A 24,142-nucleotide genomic window follows, 5' to 3' on the forward strand; every position below is an offset into this window, starting at 1 on the left:
TAGTTTTTGAAAATTATCATTATTCATTTATGTATTGTTGCTCAGTCATTTCAGTTGTGCCCAATGCTTCATGACCCTCTTCAGGGTTTTCTTGGCAGAGTTACTAGAGTAGTTTGCTATTTCCATCTCCAGCTCGTTTTACCAATGAGAAAACTGAGGCAAAGAGGGTGTAGTGATTTGTCTAGGATCACACAGCTAGTAAGTGTCTGAGGATTTGAGCTCAGGTCTTCCTGATGCCAGGCCTGGCACTCTATCTGCTACACCACCTATCCATTCCCATTTGTTTATTACTATCTCTATATTACAGATAGAAGATCTAGATTTCAGAAATGTTTAATGCTTTACTGAGTGTAATTACTATGTGCCCAAGTAATGGATGGTAGAAAGAAGATTCAAACCCAGTTCTTGAGACTCCAAATCTAGCACATTCTCCATTACAAAATAATGCTGTTATTTAGGCTGCCATGCAAGAAAAATAACAGTTTCTTGCACTGGAAGGACTATAAATTTGAAAAATAAAGTGAAAAAATAGAAGTAGATGTCACCATTTGCTTTTAAAAATAATTGAATTAAAGTTTCTATTTTTTCTAACTGACAGTCAGATAATGACGTTTATTCTTAGTTATACTTTAAGAGAAAATGATGGTGGTGATGAGCACAAAGATGATGATGATGCCTCTGAAGAACTGAAATCTAAGCACACAAAGATTAATGGAGGTCAGTGGGCATGAGCTAGCTTCATCATAGTACAAATGAGGAACAATGCAAGAGAAAGAGAATATAAGATGCCATCAAATAAATAAATAATTGGAGGAAAATATTTGGGCTGATCTCAAAGAGAGAAATGGATTACTGGCATACCATATATATGCTAGTTTTATAATTATCTGCAAAATTTTGAAGTTATATTAAGAAGGTATTTCATAAGGCCTTGTTTCCTCTTCCCTGCAGAGAAGAGGCTTATAGGATGACCAAGCATAGGTGGTTCTCATACGCTCAAGTTGAGAGATTCCCTACGGTTGGTTAGATGGCCAGGTGGATAGACTGCTGGATTTGGTGTCAAGAAGATCAACTTCAGTTTGAGACACTTATTGGCTATATAATGCTGGACAAGATATTTAACCTCTGTATGCCTCAGTTTCCTCATCTGTAAATTGGGTATAGTAAGGCTGACAACCTCTCAGGGTTGTTGTAAGGATAAAATACTTCCTAAAATGATTTTTAAACTTGAATGTGCTAAAAAAAAATGCTAGCAACTGTTGTTATCAATGAGATTTTATATACACTGAGGCATTGGAGTAATAATGTCAGCCATCATTAGTACAGTCCAATTTATTATATCTGTTATCAAAGAGCATTTATTGCATTTGCTGCCTTTTGGGGAATGTCACACACACACACACACACACACACACACACACACACACGCGCGCGCGGAAGAATCATCTAAAGAGTCCCTGATCTCAAGGAGTATACATTCTAATAAGCTAGGCAACGCATGAACAATTAGGTATGTACAAGATATATGAAAAGATGAATGAAAATCCCAGAGAGGAAGACATTAGGGTCTGGAGTAAATAAGAAAAGCCTCCTATAGAATGTCAGATTTGAGCAGAAATTTGAAGGAAGCTAGACAGAGGAGAGGAGCAAGATCATTCCATGTACTGAGGGTTGAGAGAGAATAAGTCAGACAGGAGAAGGGTGGGACATAGGGAGGGAGGAATAGAGAAACAGACAGAGGTGGATGGGCGTAGCAGCCAGTATAGAAGTTCACAATTCCTCCTGGCTTAGATTTAGTTATAGTATAGTTTACTCTTTTATTTTTTTCCCCCTAGAGAAGACATTACAAACTTCAGATAGTGCCTAGGCATGCTGTTGGAGAAGCTGCCTGATTAAATACAAGACAAGGGTTACATGAAAAAGAATAAATATTTATAATAGAAGATGCTATGGTTCCTCCTCCAATATGAGCACCTATCTGATGTATTTTGAATCATATGTTATATTTATGAACTCATTTATTTTTTTAAAACAATCATCCTGGCTTTTCAAACCAGATTGCAGAATATGATATAACAGAACCTGGAATGAGTTTCAATATTTAACAGGCCTAATCTCAGAAACCTCAGCTGTTATTAAAATATTAATGTTCAACTAGAGTGTGCTAAATGAACGTAGATCCCCCTGCCTCCGAAATCAGGGCATCGACAAAGGTAGATTAGCTTTAATAAGGATTTTCCCTTTCTTTCTTTCCCTCACCCACCCCCTCCTCCTTCCCCCCCCCCTCCTCTTCTTAACTAAGATGCTCTTGACATGACTATTTTGGTTTGGCTATAGCTAAGGGAAGATTATATTTATCACATCGGCCATATTTCCCCTTCAAATATTCACATGCAATGCGCCTGAAATCAATGGGAACAGTAAGTACATGACAGAGAGTAGAATTTGGCTTCCATGCCCATTTACTGAATCTAAATAAATTGCATGTTGAAATGTAGATCTGAATACTTCCCCATTTCAAAACTTGCTATGAGGAAATGCCTGAACTGAATGAGTGAAAATCGTGGATCTGTCAGCATCTTAGGCAAATTGAAACTTGCAGTGCAGCAATTTCAAAACAAGGAAAATCTCTTAGCAGCTATAAAGTGAAATGCAGATGTTAAAGGTGATTACATGAGTAAAGCCAAATTTGGCAAATGCATAAAATAATTGTAAATATTAACAATAACACATTTTTGTTTTATCTTTAATGATATCTGATGACAGATACATAATACTGAACTGAATTTAAATCTTTTCAGCCCTCCCCAGGCCAAGTTGGCATACTCTAGCCCCTCATTCCCCCCTACTAATGCCAGCTTGGTGGCAGAAGTAGATAGAGTGCTGACCTGGAGGCAGGAAAACCTGAGTTCTAATCTGCCTCTGACTAACTATGTGACCCTAGGCCAATCACTTATGTCCACCTCAATTTCCTCAACTGTTAAAATGGGATAATCATAGCACCTACCTCTTTGGATTATGAAGATGAAATGAGATATTTTAGAGTATTTAGCACAGTGTTTGATTCATAATGTATGCTTAATAAACACTCATTTCTTCCTTCCTCCTTCCTTCCTTTCTTCCTGTTTTATTCCTTTCTTCTTTCTTTCTCTTCCTTCCTTTTTATTCATTCCCTTTTCATTTCTTCCTTCCTTCTTTCCTTCCTTCCTTCTCTCTCTTCCTTCTTCTCTCCCTTTCTTTCTTCTCTCCCTCCTGCCTCCTTGCCTCCCTCCCTCCCTTCCTTCCTTCCTTCCTCCCTTCCTTTTTTCCTTCCTTCCTTCCTTTTTTCCTTCCTTCCTTCCTCTACCACCAGAGCTGGTTAGTATAAAGAGGTAACATGATGACATGAAAAAAAGATCTGTCACTGAAGACTGGAGGGGCAAGTTCAAATCCCAGCTCTGGCCCTAATTACCTGTATGACCTTGAGTGAGTGAGCTTATACTCTCATTTTCTTAATTTTATTCTGTTCCTTCAGTAGAAAGTAAATTCCCTGAGGGCTGGACCCAAGCCCTCCTGATTACAACTCCATTCCATTCATTATTCCAAGTTGCCTCTCTGCATAGTATTCTTTCCTCAGATCAGCCCTGTGAATTAGATAGTGCAAGTATAATTATTTCCATTTCCCAGTTGAGGAAACTGAGACCCAGAGGAGTTAAATGACTTACCTAAGGTTAAATAATCAGGAAGGGGCAGAGCTGGACTTTGAACCTAGGTATTTGATTCTAAAGCCAGTGCTTTTTCAACAACAGCACGTTTATATAATCATCATATTAATAAACATTTAAAATCATAAATTGAAAGTAATCTCATATTGCTGCACATAACCAAGACTGCTTCATTTACGTTGCACAGTGTTCAATGTCATTGTTTCCTTGCAGTTATAAGGCATGAACAGTAGGGGGCAGATGTGTCTGTCAGGATGCTTGTATTGCCAGGGGTTGGTTGGTTTTTTTGTTTGTTTGTTTGGGTTTTTTTTTTCTTTTTTGCTGGGAAAAATTGAACTTGGGGGTTATGTTCCTACAGGCCCATTTGAAGGTTAAGACGACCATAAGAATACAAATTTCTCACCTGTTCTGTTCTTTTATGCAGTTCAGTAGCAAAAACACGTGCCTCATTACTATTTGTACCAGGTTTCTGGATTATCAACTTGTGAGAGAAACTTAGCAAGTGTAGGCTATTGGAAAGATAAAAATAAAAGATATCATTTCTTTTGCTGTTCTCAGAACAACCTAGGTCACAGAGACCCTTGGCTTCAGTTCATTGCAAGCTCACATTGTTCTACATCCTGTGACCTTTAGGTTGCCACATGGAAGAAAGCCTAAAAAAAAATAAGAAAAACAAAACAAAACATATTACTGGCCATTTTAAGGCCTGAACATGCTTTAGCTAGTCACTCTTCTGGGAAAGCTTGATATTTTTTCTTGTTCTTTAAAAAAACTAATAAATAAAACTCAATAGTTATTCTTTGATACACAGTTGAGTGGCAGACATTGAAGTGTTTTTAAAAAGGTCATTAATTTTTTTCAGGCTCCTTAAGACTGTTTCTGAAAGGAAGATGTAGTTCCCTCTCACTAGTTTCTCCTCAGAAGGGCTCTATCTGCATAAAGGACAAAGGAGCTAAGAGCTTGTCATTCCTACCCCTGAACTATCGACTAAGATTAGCAGTCTCAGATAGACATAGATGTGGCCGCGTGGCTTAGACATCACCATGGCTACAACCAGAGAACAAAATGGGAAAACAGCTTTTGTGTAAATTTAAGAAACTTCGACCAGGTTCAATAGAGAAAAGCATTGAGCTTCTAGTCATGTTCTGCCAGGTTTCAACCTATGTGATGTAGGGAAAGTCACTCAGTCTCTAGGAGGTAGTGTGAAGAACTCACACTTTAGTAATAGAGAATGTGGATTCAAGTACGGACTGCACCAACTGATATTTGAGTGACCTCAAGCAGGCTGATAAATGTGTTTGGGCCTGATTCCCCTTATCTGCAAAATGAAAGTGAGGAGGTGGATTAAGTGATCTCTAAAGTACCTTCCAGCTGCAGATCTATGACCTTAGGATTCACAAAATCAAGGTGACAAGCCTATGAAAAAGTTGGGCCAACAGAAGCTTGTATGTCCAGCATTTTTAAACAGTTGGGTTTTATGCTTCTCCCTATGTGTAAGGGGACAGACACATTCTTCTGACTCCCCATATGAAAAGAGGAACTAAAGATCAGAGTCTGCAGATTTGAAACTTAGATGCCAAATGTAGAGAAGTGAATCATCACTTTTATCTGCGGATCTAAAAATATGTAGAAAAGTGAAAAAAGGAAATTGATTATTAACATGTTGACATATGAAGAAAGATGCTAACTGTATCCAAAGAAAGAATTGGTAAATAGATGTATAGAATAGAATAATTTTACACCCACCCACACACACACACACACACACACACACACACCTCTATTTGTATCTAATGGTAGCCATCTCTGGAGGGGGAAGAAAAAAAAGAAACATACATGATAATTTAGTTGTATGTTTGACAGGAATAGCAAGTTATGCATAGTAGTTTTGCACTTTTATGTACAATCATGTTTTTATTATAATATGCTATGGAAATGCTTGTTTTATTCCATAAATTAAAAATAAATATTAAGTCAAGTATAATGCTAAGAAGAAAATTGTGATGAATAGCTCCCTGACCTCCATTTACATATATATTCTAATGATGATTCTGGCTGGGAGAAGAGCATTCTTAATGGAAAGGGAGTCCTTTGGCAAAATTGTACTTGGGTTAAAGATTATTCCAGAGACAGATAGGCAGAAAGGAGAGTAGATGAGATCAGAGAGATGAGACTCAGAAATTGCGAACCAGAATGGTATTTCAGACTAGTTTCATGCTGGTTGACTTTAAGGGATAGATAGTTTAAGAAGGATGGCACTTAGGGAACAGAGTAACCAGTGTATTTTAAATGTGTTCAAAGAGAAAAGTTCATGGCAGAAATCGGAGGTTTTATCTAAAATCCAACCAGAAAAGACCTTACTTTTTCTCAAAGATCAGGTCCTAAGGAAAATATGTTATCTTGTGGGGAAAACAGACTAACACTGAAAAATTGGATGTGTGTTAAAACTGACAAGTTGGGTTTGGGGACTGAACTGAATACATGCAGCTTATCTACCTGTATATAGTCTCTACCCCCAAATCCTTCACACTGTACTAAAGTATATTTTACACTTTAATTTGCTAAATGAAAATGTTATTATTGGATGATTCAATCTAGAGGAAGGTCCTAGGAGGGCAGAACCAGGTTACAGTCCCAAGGTCACAGTCAAAAAAGAAGATACGCTTTATCCTTTGGTCATTGGTTTTAGACCAGCAGCAAAAACAGCATTTTGTTTGAGACTGTCCTGAGAGCTTTTATTACTTTGATTTTTTTTTAAATCACAAAATTGACTGAAAGGATGGGATTCATTTCTGTCTTATATAGTCTCTGTAATTTCTAGATCAAGTACTCTCATATCAAATAAAATTAAATGACATTTACACAATGCTTAAAGGTTTGCAAAGCATTTCCTAATGAAATCTCATTTGATGGTCACAGTACTCCTATAACTTGTGTCACAGTCATTATCATTCCCATTTTAGAGATGAAGAAACTGAAGTTGTGTGAGATTTAGTTACATCTTGCTTCCATACCTGGTAAGTGTGTAAGGAAAGGGTTCTTAAACTGGGGGCCACAGAGTTTTAAAACATATATATAATATATGTATGTATGTATATATAAAACAATATTTCAATATAATTATTTTCATTTGTGATCCTTTGTATTTTATTACATGCATTTAAAAGCATTATTCTGAGAGTCTATCAGCTTCATCAGATTGCCAAAAAATCTATGACACATGCAAAAAAAAAATTAAGAGCCCTTGATCTAAAGCATGATGCAAACCCTGGTATTCCTGACTCTTAAGAACAATGCTTTATTCAGCATATAATAATGCCTTACAAAGGTAATGATTCAATATATATTATATTCAACTGTAATTGAATCAATACTGAGTAGGAAGTATACACACAAATATATACATATATTTAAATATATTAAATATATTTTAAAGCATGTTATTATAGAAATAGGGAGAAGTTTAAGAAAAGTAAATTTCTTTTCTAATTGAAATTCTTTGGCTATGTTTTTGTTCGTCTATCATAGTGTCATCCACCGTCACCATCCTCATCATCATCCCTAATATTTATATGGCAACTACTATATGCCAGGCACCGTGCTAAGAACTTTATAAACATCTCATTTGAGCCTCACAACTACCCATTAGGTATCTCTGAGGTAATTTTTCTAAATCCAACAAATCTTATCTCCTGCTCTTCTCCTCTATTTTTGAATGAGCTAATAACATAAGAGTGAGGGAGATGAACAAAACCTGATTACAATGAAGTTTCATTTATCCAGGTAGCCCCTCTAACTGGAACATACCTTAGATTTTTAGAATCATCACCATCATTGCCATCAAATACCATATTCAAGTGCACAAATGAATCTGTGATTTCATAAGTTGGATGTTCCTGCCAGTGATGCCACTGACAGCCAATCTGTGCCAGCCCACTCTGGGCAGCTCTTGTCTTGGTCTTCATGAATTTCCCATGGGGCAATGTGTGTGTGTGTTTGTGTAGGGGGTGCAGCCAGTATATGAGAGGCTGTCATTATTTTCTCCTGGCATTAAGAGGATTCCATTGAAGAACTTCAGGCCACCAGAAATTATTTCTCACCTTTGCTGTGTGACCACCTAACCTTCTATTCCTACCATACATGTCCCAGAAGACATTTTTTACTCTAGTTCTCTCCCAGGTCCTTCATTGGTTATCTGTTGCAGCCTGCTCATATCTGCCAAGTTCCTCTCCTTAATCTTGAAAGTAACATTTACATAACACTTTAAAGATTGAAATTTATTTTATATATTTTAACTAGGAGCAAAAGGTCTCTGAGCAATGATCCTACAAAATTTTATAAACAAAAGCTACAACAAAAATTCTATAAATCCTAAAGTAAAACACTAAAATAACATAGCTTGATGGAAGGAATTATTAACTGACTCCTATGGGCCAGGCTCTGTGCTATATTCTTTATAAATATCTCATTTGATCCTCACAAGCATGCTAGGGCTTAGGTGCTGTTATTCCCATCTTATAATGAGGAAGTAAGGGTCACAAGGGTTGTGACTCACCTAGGGTAACACAGATAGTAATTATCAGAGGCTCGATTTGAATTCAGGTCTTTTTTACTCCAGGTAAGTACTCTAGCCCTTGTGCCATCTAGCTGCTTCTAAAGGGTCTGTGATTTCACTGATGTGCATGTTCCCTTTGAGCTAAAATATTATAAAGTCCATGTATTGAGTCTCATGCAAAGGGAGTAGTACTTCAGGCTCTCAATTGAAAGCTGTTTTTTATTTTGTCTTACTAGACACAAGTCAAACATATTGGAAGATCTGGATTTCTGACCCACAGCAGATTGGAGGTAGAAAATCAGAATAAGGTGAGAGCTGCTAGAAATAGATATAGTCTCAGAATCTGGATGTGACAACCGACATAAGGAAGAAAAGAGGTCTATACCCAAGATCTCAAAGCAAGATAAATAAATAAATAAATAAACCAATGTGTACATACATACATACATAAACAAACAAACAAACAAATAAATGAATGAATGAATAAAGCAATAACAACAGGAACCCAGCAGTCTGGATTCATTTAGCATAAGGGGATTCAATTCAATCACCACTGAGGACACCGTAATAGTACAGCATGGAACCATAATTCATGTTGCTGATAATCGCCCTGAAGGATCAAGAAAAAGTTGGGTTTATAGTCACCTCCCATGCTTCACAAGACAAGCTCTTCCCTTTGTTTGAGAAATATTTCCAGTCCAAAAAAATAAAGCTTCAATGCAACAAGGTTGGTTCTTAAATTAATATGATTGAGCTATCTGGAACTTTTCATTCCCTGACAACGTCAGAATACCAGATAGGAACAGCATTATTATAATTGGTTTCTCTGCCCTTCCTTCCTGAAGCATTCTTATTTCCCATTTTTTTTTTCCTTTAGACTTTTTGTTATTGTTCTATTTGCGGTCTCCACATATCCAGGCAAAGAAATGAGGATCTGGAAATTCTCAATAAATAGTGCAGATTTGGTCTCCATGAATGGTTGTATTACCTTCTGTCCACAGATCTGACTTTTTCAGGGCTCAGGTTTACCAGAACAACTGTGGAAACTTGGCGTTGGCCCGTTAAAAAAAAAAAAAAAACAGATCTGGCAAAGGAGTTTTTTTTTTAATGTTCCTGAATATAATTTTTTTTGGGTAGGTATGTCCTTAGAAAAATTCTCCAAAGATAACCTTACAGTCTTACCAACATGAGAACTGAGAACGTTAAGAAAAAAGAAAAGAAAGAAAGAATATGCAATAAGAGAAAAATAGAAAAGAAGTTTAAACAAAATGTAACAACTAAAAACCTTGAGCACACTTGCACATGAGCTTTTCAGTCATAGAACATGTTCGGGGAGTCAGAGAGAAGAATGAGCTGGTAATCCAGAGAGCTCCTCACCCATGAAATGAGGGTTTTGTGAAGAGGTTAATCTTTTTCAATCTATTGAGTCAGGATCTGGATTTGTCACACACTTCAGGTGATAGACCAAAACATCCTGATGATAAACTAAATGGAGCGTGGCCTTTAGAGAAAAATACAAATATTAATAAAAGTTATCATAATGACAAATCAAATTTGCATAGAGCATTACAGGGACCTGGGGTTTCTTCTCTTTAAATAGATTTCCTCATTTAATTCTGCCAGTAGCTCTGGCAAGTAGGTAGAAATGAATCTCTCTTTTTTTTTCTTTGTCCTACTCTGATTTTATTTGCTGCTGCCCAACCTCCAGCATGATCTTTTCAGCCTGAAAACATTATGCTTAAGATGGAAATAGATGTTCTATTATGCAGCTCTATTATTTGCATGTCAGAGGACAGATTACTTTACAGAGGTCAGGAAGTTTATAACGTATCTTGCATCTCTATCTTTTATATACAACAGCAACCTTCCTCTCTTCCTCCCTCCTCCACAGTTTATGTTCAATTCCTCAAATGTTCAATTGCATTAAAAATCCCAGCCTTGTCTCCTTTTGTTGTTTAAGGAAGCAACAACATCAATTTGAACAGAAATTTCAAGCTCTATAGATGTCACTTGATGTTAAGTAGTAGCTAATACATGCTTGTCCCATTGGAATTCGTGGTATGGCTTATCAAAGCACCAGGATCAGGTGAAATATTTATATTATGCAGTCCCCAACCACACACCCTGCTCTTTATCTGTATTCCACTCATAGGGCTCCAATAGTATAGTTACAGTGAAATGGCAGCTTGAGTTAGAACCACTGGTATTCAATCATTCCTGGCTGTCTGCGACACTGTCCTCTAGGAACATAAAACTTTACAGAAAATGTCACCTTTGCGGCACTGAAGGAGAAGCAGGAAGCTTTAAGGTATGCAAATAAAGTAAAAAACCTGCACTTTCAGCAACTTAAAACTGACTCTAGCTCTGGATCAAACCAGGTTACCTGAAGTATTAAACATGACCCTGGAGTAACCAAGAAGAGCATACATCTGTGTGTCTGTGTGTGTGTTTGTGTGTGTGTGTCTGTGTGTGTGTGTGTGTGTGTGTGTGTGTGTGTGTGTATGTGGTGTTTAAATTAATATTATAGGAAGACTAGTAATTTGAAACATTATAGGGAAAAGAGAAGACAGTCAATTTTACTTTGGTTTGTTTAGGTATGGCCTACATTGATTTGTTGGCTCATCTAAGTAACCTCAAAATGACCCACAGATAGTCTGAATGGTGAATTTGAAATCAGAGGACCTAGGTTTGATGGCCAGCTATGTGACTTCAGGCAAGTCAGCTAACCTTTTCTCATGTGTAAGATGAGGCATTTGGACAACAAGATATTTGTTCTCTGCATCCTATGAAATAGGCAATGATTCAGATTTTGTTGTTTAGTAGTTTTTCAGTCAGTTCTGACTCTTTGTGAAGCCTTTTGGGGTTCTCTTAGCAGAGACACTGTAGTGGTTTGCCATTTCATTCTCTAGCTCATTTTATAGATGAAGAAACTGAGGCAAAAAGGGTTAAGTGATTTGCCTAGGGTCACCCAGCTAGTAAGTGTCTGAGGCCAGATTCAAACTCATGAAGATGTCTTTCAGATTCTAGGCCAAGTGCACTAACCACTGTACCTCCTAGCTGCCCTTCAATAATTACTTGAAGACAACTATCGTGTTCCTCCTGAGCCTTGTTTCCTTTAGGCTTAATGGCCAGATTTGAACTATGGAAGATGAGTGTTCTGACTCCAGGCCCAGAACTCTATCCACTGCCCATGATCCAGATAAAGTTAGCCAATTAAAATGCCAGATACCACCACATCATACACAATCTTCTTATTTCATAATTTACAACATCCCAAATCTAACTTTGGTGCTAGAACATATGAGCCCTCTCTCTATGGATTTGTTTCCGTATTGATCATTGTTATTGATTCTGTATTCTGTACTGAAGTATAGTGAAAATCAAGTCTGATCCTCTGTTAGGGATAAAAGACTAAACCTGTGGTTTGATTGATATAGCAAACACCTGACTGAAGGACCCCCCCCCCCCTGGCCCCCCACCCCCACCAATGCAGGTCAACACCTTCTTTCCAATTAAGACCATAGTTTGGGGATTTTAACCCTTTTTGTGCCCTGGATTCCTTTTGGCTATCTAGTGAAGCCTATGTATCCTTTCTCAGTAATAATATATTTAATAAGTTACAAGAAATGCTAGAGATTAGTGAAAATAAAGATTTTTTTTTCAAATCCATGGTCTGCAACCTTGGAAATCTATCCATAGAGCAAACCCTAGGTTAAAAACCTCTTCTTTAAAGAGTTTCCAAGAGCACTGATAAGCTATGTCTATTGCCCAGAGTCATGCAGAGATTTTATGCCAGAGGCAGGACATGAATAGAGATCTTCTATCCATTATTCAAGCAGCTTCTCAATATTAACTGATAATATGGAAAGTCCAAAATCATGTTATTATAAATAGATTAATCAAGATAGCCTGATCCAGGTCTCATGTGATCAAGTATATGAATGAGATCTACTGGAGAGGAAGAAGATCTCAGAAAATCAAGAGATGAATGTAGGTATCTGGCATGGAGGGAAAAGGATTGTGAGAAAGGGAGGGATGAGTAAGTTAGTGGAGGGGTGAGCTCTATAGAAGTTGAAAGGAAAGATACATAGCACAGCGAATGAACATGGCCTTATCTGAATTGTCCTGCTTGAGTAAGGTATAGGAACTAAGCAACCAAGAAAGTCATTATTTCTTCTGCGACCAGAGTAGCTCAAGAATTCTTTGAAGCAGGGTAAAGCTAGGCAAGAACACAGACTTTGAAGACAGTCTAGGAGAAAAGACTCTCAGTCAGAAATGTACAATCTCTCAGTGAACGGACACAGATATCCCAAACTAAGAGATTGTCATTCCTGAACTGGGAAAAATTTTTATATACTTAACACACTACTGCTTTACATCAGTATAATTTAGGAACAAATTATCATTTATTTACAGCCAGAAAAGATCTGAGAGGCTATCCTTATTTTTCATAGGAGAAAACTGAGGCCCAGAGAGGTTAAATGATTACCCAGGGTCATGCAGATAAGTCTGAGGCAGGATATTCAAGACTTTAGCAAATTAAATCTTGGTGTAATCTAGACAATGTATATAAAGGCACATTGCTATTAATAACATTCTGAGAAAGAGTATTGGAAGCAAGGAATGAGACTACATTCCTAATGACATAGTTCTAGCAAAAATATCCAAGTCACTTTGTGGTAATAGTAGAGATGAGATGCCCTTCACTTAACTGCTACGTATCCTTCAAGTCTGAAAAGCAATAATAACAGTAATAGTTGGGCTTTTTTTCCTTCCTGGAAAGATTCTGAGTAGACACAAGTTGCTTTTACAATTTCCTTGCAAGAGAAAAATGCAATCTTTAAGGTGCCCTAAAAGACCCAGTGCAGTCTAAGGTATCAACCAGCCAGGCCATTATGTACAAGAGAGCAGAGGGCAAATGGTGCTCAAAAGCAACATTTAAGGGCTTAATCTTTTAAAGAAGACATGCCTCAATATATTAACAAAGCAGCAGGAACATCCTTGGACCGAAAGAAATAAATGCTTCAGAACTCAAGCACTAACTTAGATTTGAGCCCAGGGGGATCTTAGAAATGGAGAAAAAATAAGCCCCTCCCTCTTGCAAATATTCTTATGCCTTTAGAGAGAATAGAATTACAAAAGAGTAAATTATAACTGATGAACTAGTACAGGTGTCACCTTCATTTAGATGAATGTTGGTCACTTAGGATGGTCCTTTCAAAGACATGCAGGGTGGGAGTGGGGGTTACCAGAGCTTCCTTTAATTACTTATTTCATAGAATAGTAGTAATATGTCAATATTTCCATGGTTCTATGATCTCATTTATATGGATAATCTCTTCAGTAATACCATTAGCAATCCACCCATGCCTTCTCGTTCTGTCTAATCCTTGGCCATGTTTTCACATAAATCCTCCATAGACTAGGACCTGCCTCACATTGTGTAGACTTTTCTTGTATTGGGAATATCTCACTATCCCTCACTCTCACTACATGAAGTTCCAAATACCTATAACTAATTATATATTTCTTCAGGGATATAGTTATCTTTTCATGTGCAGAAGGAAGCACAGCACTTCACATGTAGTAGGAGCTTAATACATCAAATAAGAAATAAGCATTTATTAAGTACTTTATTATATGCCATGTACTAGAGATATAAATAAAAGGAAGGATGGAAGGAAGGAAGGAAGGAAGACAGAGAAGAAGAGACAGTTCTTAATCTCAAGAATTTTACATTCTCCTAATTCCACTTCTTGTGTATAAATAAACACTAGTGATAATTTGGTGTCTATATCCACCATAAATCTTTTCATTGTCTGTAATTTTGATTCATTGGAAATGGTGAAATCCATTAGACTGTAAGCTCCTTGAGGACACAGTATTATCTATGAACCACCTCCTAAGAGCTCAGAGACACATGGTAGCAGAGGAGCTCCCTTGCATGGAGGCTCATAATAATTATTCTAACTTAAAAGTCACCAGAAAAGAGTGAGAGATAACCCATTTGTATCTTTTGTATAGACCCTCAGTTGTAGCTCCTCACCAAATTAAATATTCATCAACACAATACCGGCTCCCCTGCTTTCATCATTAGAAGTATGCTCAACAATGCTCCATTTCTTAATTTGAATAAAGCAGGGGATATTGAAGAAGCTCTGCATAACCTTATCAGGAAAGGAAAATCTACACTTGCTCAAAGAGCTGGGCTTTCATTGTTAGTCTCTATATTATATCAGTTTATGGAAGACTTAATTAAATAATCTATTTTCCATGGACTATGACAGAAACATCCTCATGAGACTGGAAAACAATTTTGGGAAGCATCTCTCACTTGATACTATAATCAAAAGGTTATTGAACAAAGTTAAATCTATGGTTGGAACTATCAAGGAATTGAGTATGGAAACTACCTTGATGTAGAAGAGTGTTTAGAACTTTTAGAACTTCATTTTTCTCAGTTAAGTAATTAGATGAAATTATAGGAATAAGATGAGGGGGCAAAAAGGTACAAATGCAACACATGCAACCTGATCTTTCCGAATGATCTATCAATATGGGAAAGACATTAAAGAAAATTATGGGAAAGGCATTTAAAATATAGCCATGAGATAGAAGTGCATCCAAATAAAGTAATAACAAACAAAAGGAGATCAAAAGAACCTAAAACACTTTAGTGAACAAACTACCAAAGCTAAATGGAGAGCCATGACACCCAAGGTGAACACCAGTTTAAAGTATAAGCTCAGTTTTAAAACATTACCAAGGGAGTGGTAGAAATAAGTAAGTGGTATCATCTCAAAAAACATTAAGATTGTTTGGGAAAAAATCTGCAGAAAGTGTAAAGAGAGATGAAATCCTAAGGAAGTATTCTAGTTCCCTTGGCAAATTAAATAAGCAGAAATGGCAGGGGAAGGAGGGGATATTTACAAACCAAACACTAGCACTAGAAGGCCCACAACTGAACAGAGGGTGTCATTAAATGAATCCAAAAAACACACCGCTTAATTTCCCAACAAAATAGAAGGACTATCAGTGTTAACAAGACTACATATAAAATCTTCAGTTACTGGTAAGCAACATCTGAAATAGCTAAGATGTGGGACTTATCATATTGGGGTACCCTGCCTGTCTTTTGCCCCAGTCCACTCCCTTCTCTTCACTCTACTGAATTTGCCCCAAATGAAAGAATGAGAGGCCAGAGGCAGATAGGTGTGAGACAAAGGAAACATCAAGTAATAAGCAAGGTATAAGATTGTAAGATATGAGAAGGATGTGTGCAAAGGCCACTGCAGGGAGGAAATAACTATCAAATATCTGCATTTTGGAGCAAAGCCTGTCACCCTGCCCTAGTTGTGGCTCTACATAAGCCCCAACTAAACCAGATCATCACAAGAGTATTCAAAGATGAAAATGGGGGCAGCTAGGTAGCACAGTGAGTAGAATACCAGCTCTGGAGTCAGGAGGACCTGAGTTCACATCTGGCCTCAGATACTTGACACACTTACTAGCTGTGTGACCTTGGGCAAGTCACTTAACCCCAATTGCCCTGCCTTCCCCCCCTGCAAAAAAAATATAAAAAAATGCAAGGATGAAAATGAAAGAACAATAAGTATACCCCTCAAAACAGAGTATGTCCATCAACACTTCTATGGAAAATAATTTTCATCATTTAAGATAGTGTACATTTAGTCTCTTTAGTCTTTCTTGTGCTGTATTAATAAGAAAATATAACACTAAAATGATGAAGTCAGGAAAATATGTTGGACTACACAGAAATATCCATGGAAGGGGTCATACAATTTTTAAAACATTATAAGGATGATGGTACTGTTAACAACAACAACAAAATATGATTAGAAAACATTAACTTATTTGTTTCTTACTCATCAGGAAAATCATTTATGAGAGTGATCTATAGGTCTAAGGGGGAAATCTCCATTAAAAACAAGTAGATTTACAAACATGTGCAAAAGATTTTCTACAGGGGCATCTAGGTAGTGCGGTGAGTAGTGCACTGGCCCTGCAGTCAGGAGGATGTGAGTTCAAATCTGGCCTCAGACACTTGACACACTTACTAGCCATATGACTTTGAGCAAGTCACTTAACCCCAATTGCCCTCCCTTCTGCCCTCCAAAAAACAAACAGAAAAAAGAGAGGTTTTCTACAACACACTAAATCTTCTAATTGACTTCTAGCTATGGGGAAGTTTGGGCTTTTTGAGGGGTAACATATTGGTTATCGAAAATAAGCTTCTTATCAGAGAATTTTTAAAGAAGCCAAGTAGAAAGAAGCTGTTGCATTTTTGAAGAAGACAAGTGTGAAGTCAAAGCATGAACTATATTCAGTATACTTAATATTGGCTAGACAATGGACACAAAGACACAAGGAATTCTCATCTAAAAGTCTCAAAGGTCACTTTCTTTAAGAGAGCCTTGCTGATAGGAAGAATGATGAAGCCATTTTTCTTTTTTTTTTTTCCTTTTTTTAGAGGCTGCTTTTCTTAAGTTCAAGCTAATTATTAATGGCCTGTATAAAAATTATTTGACTAATTTCCATGCAATGTCTCTTGTGTAGGACAAGATGTGCTTCATGGTCAAAAAATGATAGACCAAGTCATAAACCCATATTGATTTCAAAAGTACTGATGGCTACTTGTTCCACATTTCTTTTGTGCTGGTTTTACCAGGAAATGTAACAGACAGATCTGCCCAGCACCAATGGGTTCCTTGTAGTTGCAAGAAAATTATGGAAATCATGATTGCAAAAGTATAAGAAAATGACTTGAAAGAAGTTGTCAATAAACTAATTCCAGACAGCATTGCAAAAGATATAGAAAATCCTTGTAAGTCCATTTACCTTCCTTGTGATGTGATTAATAAAAAATAAATAAATAAATCAAGATCCCCAGGATATCAAGGTTTACTTTGAACACATGAATGGAACTGCATGTTAAAGGTGATGGCTCTGAAAAACATTTAAGAGACAAAACAGATATGAAAGTAGAAAGGACTGGGGGGGTGGGGCAATCAGCCAACGGTTCAAGAATCTGTTGAAAATAAGAACAATTAAAGGATGAACAATAAAAATTTATATCATAAATTAAGTATAGGTAAGATCTCACTGGGCATATTGTTTGAAGATTTTAATAGAGACATCTCCTTATCTAGGTGGCAGACAGTTTTCATTCATTTGGGCTTTCTTACAGTCAGAATAAGGGATAAAAGATAGAATAGTCCAATTACCATGCTAGTACCTATTAAATGTTAAAGACCTAGGGGGAAGACTTCCAGCCAGTTAAGTAAATCCTCTTTGGATAATGTATGAAAGGACATAGATAACTGCTACACAAGAAGAGAAGGCATATTCATGATGGTGAGTTACATATATCTAGGAAATGCCCTACATTATAAGATAAAATGATCATTTTGAGAAACATTTTGGTCTGGATGTGTAATTTTATCTTGGTAAGGAATTCCTGGGATGGACCCTCCTTCCAATGAGGATGATCTGCAACTCACCTGCAACTAATATTCCTAAGAAATTCCTAAGAGAATGGTGGAATAGAGGTCGTGACATGCCCATGGCCATGTAACTCCTGACATAGACAGGACTTCACCCCTGGTACACTTTCAAGGTGCATAATGTTCCTTTCATAGATTATCTACATGAACTGCAAAATAGCTGTGAAACGTAGTTACTTGAGGTGTTATCATCCTATTATTCTATTACTCAGAAATTTGATAATTATCCTTTCTATTTTATTGCCCTTTATCCTTTTTGTATATTATTTATTTTTGGAGGGCTCATTAGATTTCATAATGGTCTTAACTGTAAAAGTCAATTTTAAGTGCTGAAAAAAAAGATTAGTAATTGCCTTTTTTTACCTCAGTGATAAATATGAAAGTGGATTTCAATTCAATATCAAGTTTAATCTTTTTTTTTTCCTTTAATTTTTCATTCCAGCTATGTTTAGGCCCTTTTCAAAGTGGATAATTCAGATAACATGTAAAAACACATTAGAATGAATCTAATTTCTTCCTTTATCTTTCCTTCCTTCCTTTCTTCCTTCCCCCTCCCTCTTGTATTTCTTTCCTTTGTTACTTTTTTCTTCTTCCTTCTTTCTTCCTCTCTTTCCTTCCTTCCTCTTCCTTCATTCCTTCCTTCCTTTCATCAAGGAATGACATGGGCTAAGGGAAAGATCTATGGTAATTTTTTTTGAAATACAAAACTGTATGTAGTAACTAATCTCTTTAAGCCATGACACTAAATGATGAGCAAATAGTCTGGCTACTTAACATTGTTTTCTCAATAGACTCTCTGATAATATTTACCAACAAGGAAAAGAAGAAGACTGTAGGGAAAATCTCAGCTCTTTGAAATAATGGCATGGGATCATAAATTCCTATTCAAATTTGAAAGAATTTCATGTGTTAAGTCAAAAATACTCCCACACATAGAATTTATAAATCATTGGGTGTGATTACATTCTCTTGGAAAGATGTGTTAATTGCACCAGAATGTGACCTGCAGTTCCAAAGAACTTAATGCATGCCAATGTCGATGCTAACATTTATTGAGCCTTATGTTTAATATCATTTATCTATTTAATTATATGATACCTTTATTCTGTAGAGAATTTTAAGGCAATCTGTATGTTTTCTCAGAAGCTTGATTTTCACTATACAAATAAGCTAAAACAAGCTCTCAACCCATCTCCCAAACAGGATCAGGAAATTAAGACTGTCAGATTTTTTTCTCCAAGACTCCCTGGAGACTTTCTATGTTATGATTATGATTTTATTAGCAGTATTATTTTCCTCTGTGTAACTCTCTCCACATAGAAAATGGTTTATAATTGTTATTAGTAACCACAAACATATTTTCTATGGGTGTAATTAGTTGCCCACACTAATACTGTATTTCTTATATTACTTAAAATTAGCCACTTGTGCTCTCAAAATAAGACATAAATGGCTCACAATGGTGATAGGGATTTATACGCACATTATCTAAATTCTCAAACGTTTGATCTCACACATACAATTTAAACCCCTTCATCTGTAATTAGCAATTTTTTCTCCCAGAGCTTGTGGCACCAAACCTGGGACGAATGACCTGAACTTTGCCTTCAGTTCATTTGGAAAAAGAAGTCGAACACCCCCTCACCCCCACCCCACCAAGATGCACTAAAGCCAGCTTTCAAGACAGCTAAGAGCAGTGGAAAGGCTACTATCACATTGCTTCCTTTTTTAATTAATAACTCTCAATAACTTGGTGCAAAGTTCAATTGTTTCTGTTCCACTGGAAAAAAAATAACATTGCCCTTTACATTTTGGTTTTCTGAGGGAAAAAAATGCCCTGTTCACCTTAACATAGTTATGACTCTGTCATCACTAAGTATAATTCTAGCTAGTGATTCAATTTCCCAATATAAGGTTTTATAATTATAACAAAGAAGTAAAGAAAAACTGTTAGCTAACTGAAGAAATTAGATATTACACGTGTGTGTGTGTGTGTGTGTGTGTGTGTGTGTGTGTGTTCCAGTTCAATTCACACTTTTTTCATCATATGATCATCAGTTAGGTTTCCTCTCCTCCCCTTTGGTATTTGGATTTTTAGTATATAGTAATTTGAGGGAGATCATATCACACATTAAAATTACAGTACCACCAACTTTAAAAAAAGTTGCATTTACTGTTTTTTTTTTAAACCAAGCTAACCTAAGAAATTCCGAAGACAATGGTGGAGTAGAGGTCATGACATGCCCATGGCCATGTAACTCTTGTCATAGGCAGGACTTCACCACTGGTATACTTTCAAGGTGTATAAAGTTCCTGTCATAGATTATCTATATGAACTGCTGAACTCCTCTGGACTTCTCCATCATGCCCTCAACACCAGATACCTTCTCCCCTCCCTCCTCCACTAATTTTCTGCTTCCTTTTTGTATGTTGTCTTGCTCCATTAGATTATAAGATTCTTGAGAGCAGGGACTGTCTTTTTTCCCTTTCTTGTATCCTCAGTGCTCAGCACAGTGCCTGTCATATAGGCAATATTTAATAAATGCTTATTTAACAATGACCGACAGAAAAATTTCACAATGTACATCCTCTTCCTCATGTAGTCCTCTCTTACAAATATAAAAAACAATAAAGCAAAACCAACTATCAAAGCCAACATATCTGATGGCATATATAACTGTCTCTTCTTGACCCCAGCCTATTTCTCCACTGAGAAGAAAGCATTTTGTTTCTTTATCCTTCAAATCCAAGGCATTTCCTACCAACATTTCGATTGGATGAATGGTAGTGATTCAGACAAGAGGCCAAGAACCAAATTGTCTCCTTCCTCTCTCCCAGCTTCCCACATGCCTCAGTTAGCTAGTGTCTGAGAAAGAATGTTACACTTGAAGACAGGAGACTTAGAATCACATATTGGCTTCAACATTTACCCAAGGGCATAAACTCACGTGAGGTATCTTATATCTCTAACCCTTAAAATTTCATCTGGAAAATGGGATAATGAGTATTTGTAGATCTAAGTCAGAGGAGTGATCTCATAAAGATTGTGGACCTTAAAACACTGTATAAATGTAAACAATTAAAAAAAATCACTGCCCTAGGTTCTCCCCACGTATCCTCATGTGAGTGACATCATCTTTAAACCTGATGTGACAATCCTTAAAAGACCTTTGAGATACCCAGGGCAGACAGAGTTACCTGAAAATCAATTTACTTCCTCAGGATCATGCAAACTTCAGATAATCAACCAAAGTCCTTCTTTGTGGGAGCAGCCAATGTGGACGCCAAGAAAATGAAGCAGATCTGGATGTTCTTCCACAATCTTAATGTTGATGGGGAAAACGAAACACAACAAAGCAAAAATAAAAACACAATACCAATATGATACGCAAAGCAATTCATGGACATCTGTGGAACAATCTTGCTTTGGTGAAATTGCTATCTCATATCCCGGAGAATATGAGCTATGTGTTCAACAAGGAAGATCTGATTGAGATTAGGGATATGCTTCTGGCCAAAAATGTGCCAACTAATGTCCATCCCCAATACCGCTCCTCTATGTGATATCACTCTACCAGCTCAGAAGACTGGTTTGGATCCAGGCTTTGGATATCACCACCAAGATTTCCAGGTGCCCCAAAGGAATCTTGAGCAATGGGCAGACTGGAGACAAAGTAGGTGCCAGTGAAGTCACATTAAGGAATATCCTCAATATCTCTCTGTTTTCCTTTGGGTTGATCATTGAGCAGGTATTTAGCAATGGCAGCATCTAAAATCTTAAAGGGCTGGATATCATGAAGGAGACTTTGCTCCTTCACTCCTGTATCTGTAACATTGCTAATGTCTTTCTACAGATTGGTTACCCAACTGTTGCATCAGTACCACACAGCATCATCAATGGGTACAGATTAAGTTTTGGCTATGGCTGTGGAGACTAAGTATACCTTGCCACTTGCTGAAAGGGCAAAGGCCTTCTTTTCTGACCCTTCTGTGTTTACAGATGCTGCCACTGAAGCAATGGCTCCAGCTGCTGCCCCTTCTCCAGCCAAGGTGAAAGTGAAAGAAGAATCAGAAAAGTCTGATGAAGATATGGTATTTGGTCTGTTTGGTTAGCCCAGAGATACAGTTATGTCAGTTGGTATTATTTGTGAAACAAAGAAACAAAAGTGTTCATTTAAAAATCAAATCAAATTATCACCCTAAAAACATAGCACTTCTTCTACAACCTTTCCCTGCACCCTCACCAACTGCCATTTAGCTTGGCCCTGATTATGCCCAATCCACTCAACTCCTGCTCATCCTTCCAGTAATCTCTTTCACTATGTAACCTTTTGTGAACTTTATTTCACTTTACATATGGGCTCATATATGTAGGAACTTTTATTCCTGTCCCTTCTACCTCTTTGATGTAACAAAAACCTAGCTTTGACAGAAATAAAGGAATACCTAGTCTTATAGCACTTCACAGATATTATGTTGTTTTGTTTTGTTTTTACAAATCGAAGATTTTTAGCAACCCTGACTCAAGCATGTGTATTGTCAACATTTTTTCATCAGCATGTGTTCACATTTTGGTAATTCTTACAATATTTCAAACATTTCCAATATTATCGTATCTGTTATGGTGATCTGTGATCAGTAATCTTTGATGTTATTATTATAATTATTTTGGGGCACCATGAACTGTGCCCATATAAGGTTGTCAATTTAATTGATGAATATCAATTCTGACTGTTCCACCAACAGGACATTCCCTCATCTCTCACTCTCTCTTCAGGCCTCCATATTCCCTGAGTGTTCTGGTAATTAAGCTGGGACTTTTTTTAATGTTTTCTCTTTTGGAAATCTGAGGTAATCAAGTACCTTTGGTGACTCTTGCCTTTCAAATATAATGGCAAGCAAAGTGGACTTTTTGTCATCTTTTGAGTGCTTCTCAACACTAAGGAATCTTTGATTGAATCAGGGGTCTTTGGGGACCTGCTTACTTCAAGGGAAGGCCTGGTTCAAATGGGTTTGAATCACATGGTTGTTATGCCCTTTGACCCTGAGACATGTATATAAGATCTGAGGGTGGCAGTTTTGCCTTTAGGGCCACACTCATTGAAAGAGTGTTGGTGACAAGACTCTGGGTAGCCATTGAAGCAGAACCCCTGGCTTTGAAACCTCATATGTTGGATAAACAGCTAAAAGCCTGTCTCCTGATTTGTGTTATTTGATCTGTTTTATTTTCTGTTTGTAATTTCTGTTTGTATTTGCTCTGAAGTTCAGGGTGCTGACTTTTTCCCCTAAACTAAGTGAATGATATATGTATTTTTGATTAAAGAGAGATTGTAAACCCTTTAAAGTTGCTTTCCCTAGAAAAGCTGATAAAAGACTCTATGCTAGCAGCCCTCCTGTGTGCTAGTGTTATTGGTCTTACACAGCCTCAGTAGTGCCAAGCAGCGTTATAGTTACACTGAGATACAACAATATTTGAAATTAGGAGAATTAATAATCCTACAATGACCTCTAAGTGTTCAAATTAAAGGAAACATAAATCAATTGTTACAAATGTCATTCTTGATTTATTTTAAGATCTTGCCAAAGCCACCTAATCTTCAGTAACTATCACCCCGATCACAGCAGGCATCAACATCAGGGTTAGATCTTACACAAGCAAAAGGATTACAACTTGCTGAAAGCTTAGATGGTGGTTAGCACTGTTGAGAAATAAAATATTTGTCTTTAATTAAGGTATGTGCACTTTTTAGACATAATACTATCGAACACTTACAGACTGTAGTAAAGTGTAAACATAGCTGTTTATATGCACTGGAAAACCAAAAAATTCAGGTGACTTACTTTATTGAGATATTCTCTTGATTGTAGTGTTCTGGAACTAAATCAACAATATCTCTGAGACATGCCTGTATAGCCTTAACACCATTCAGACGGTGATGATTCCATTTCTCATTTCCACAGACTGAAGAAACCAAAGCAGTAGTCATATACCTCCACCCTGCCCCTCTATATTCTTTCTAAACTAATGGTGCTGCTATATTTTTTTTTTATTTCTAGTTCACTAAGAAGTCAAGAGACTTTTACTTTCTTGACACCTCATGGGGTCAGACAAATCTCCTCCAGAAAATCACTATATACTCACTACATGGCTTCTAAGGCAGAAAGGAAAAAATACTTTGGCCAAGGCATATGTTTGGGATACTATGACTTCATCATAGTAACTGTGAAAGAATTGTCAGTCTTATGCTCCTTAAAACCCATGGAGTCACTTCCTAGAAAACTCTAGAAAAGGCCCCTCTAATGGCTTTTGGGGTTTAAAATGGATAGGGTTGTTTAGTTTGTTGGTTTTTACCATATTC

At 36.9% G+C, this 24,142-nt stretch overlaps 1 pseudogene; it reads left to right on the top strand.

Moving 5' to 3' along the window:
• Positions 1-605: 605 nt before the first annotated feature.
• LOC118850900 lies at positions 606-21,896 on the top strand (annotated as a pseudogene).
• The last annotated feature ends 2,246 nt before the right edge of the window (positions 21,897-24,142 follow it).

This window comes from Trichosurus vulpecula, chromosome 5 (assembly GCF_011100635.1).
Source record: "Trichosurus vulpecula isolate mTriVul1 chromosome 5, mTriVul1.pri, whole genome shotgun sequence".
Taxonomy (NCBI): domain Eukaryota; kingdom Metazoa; phylum Chordata; class Mammalia; order Diprotodontia; family Phalangeridae; genus Trichosurus; species Trichosurus vulpecula.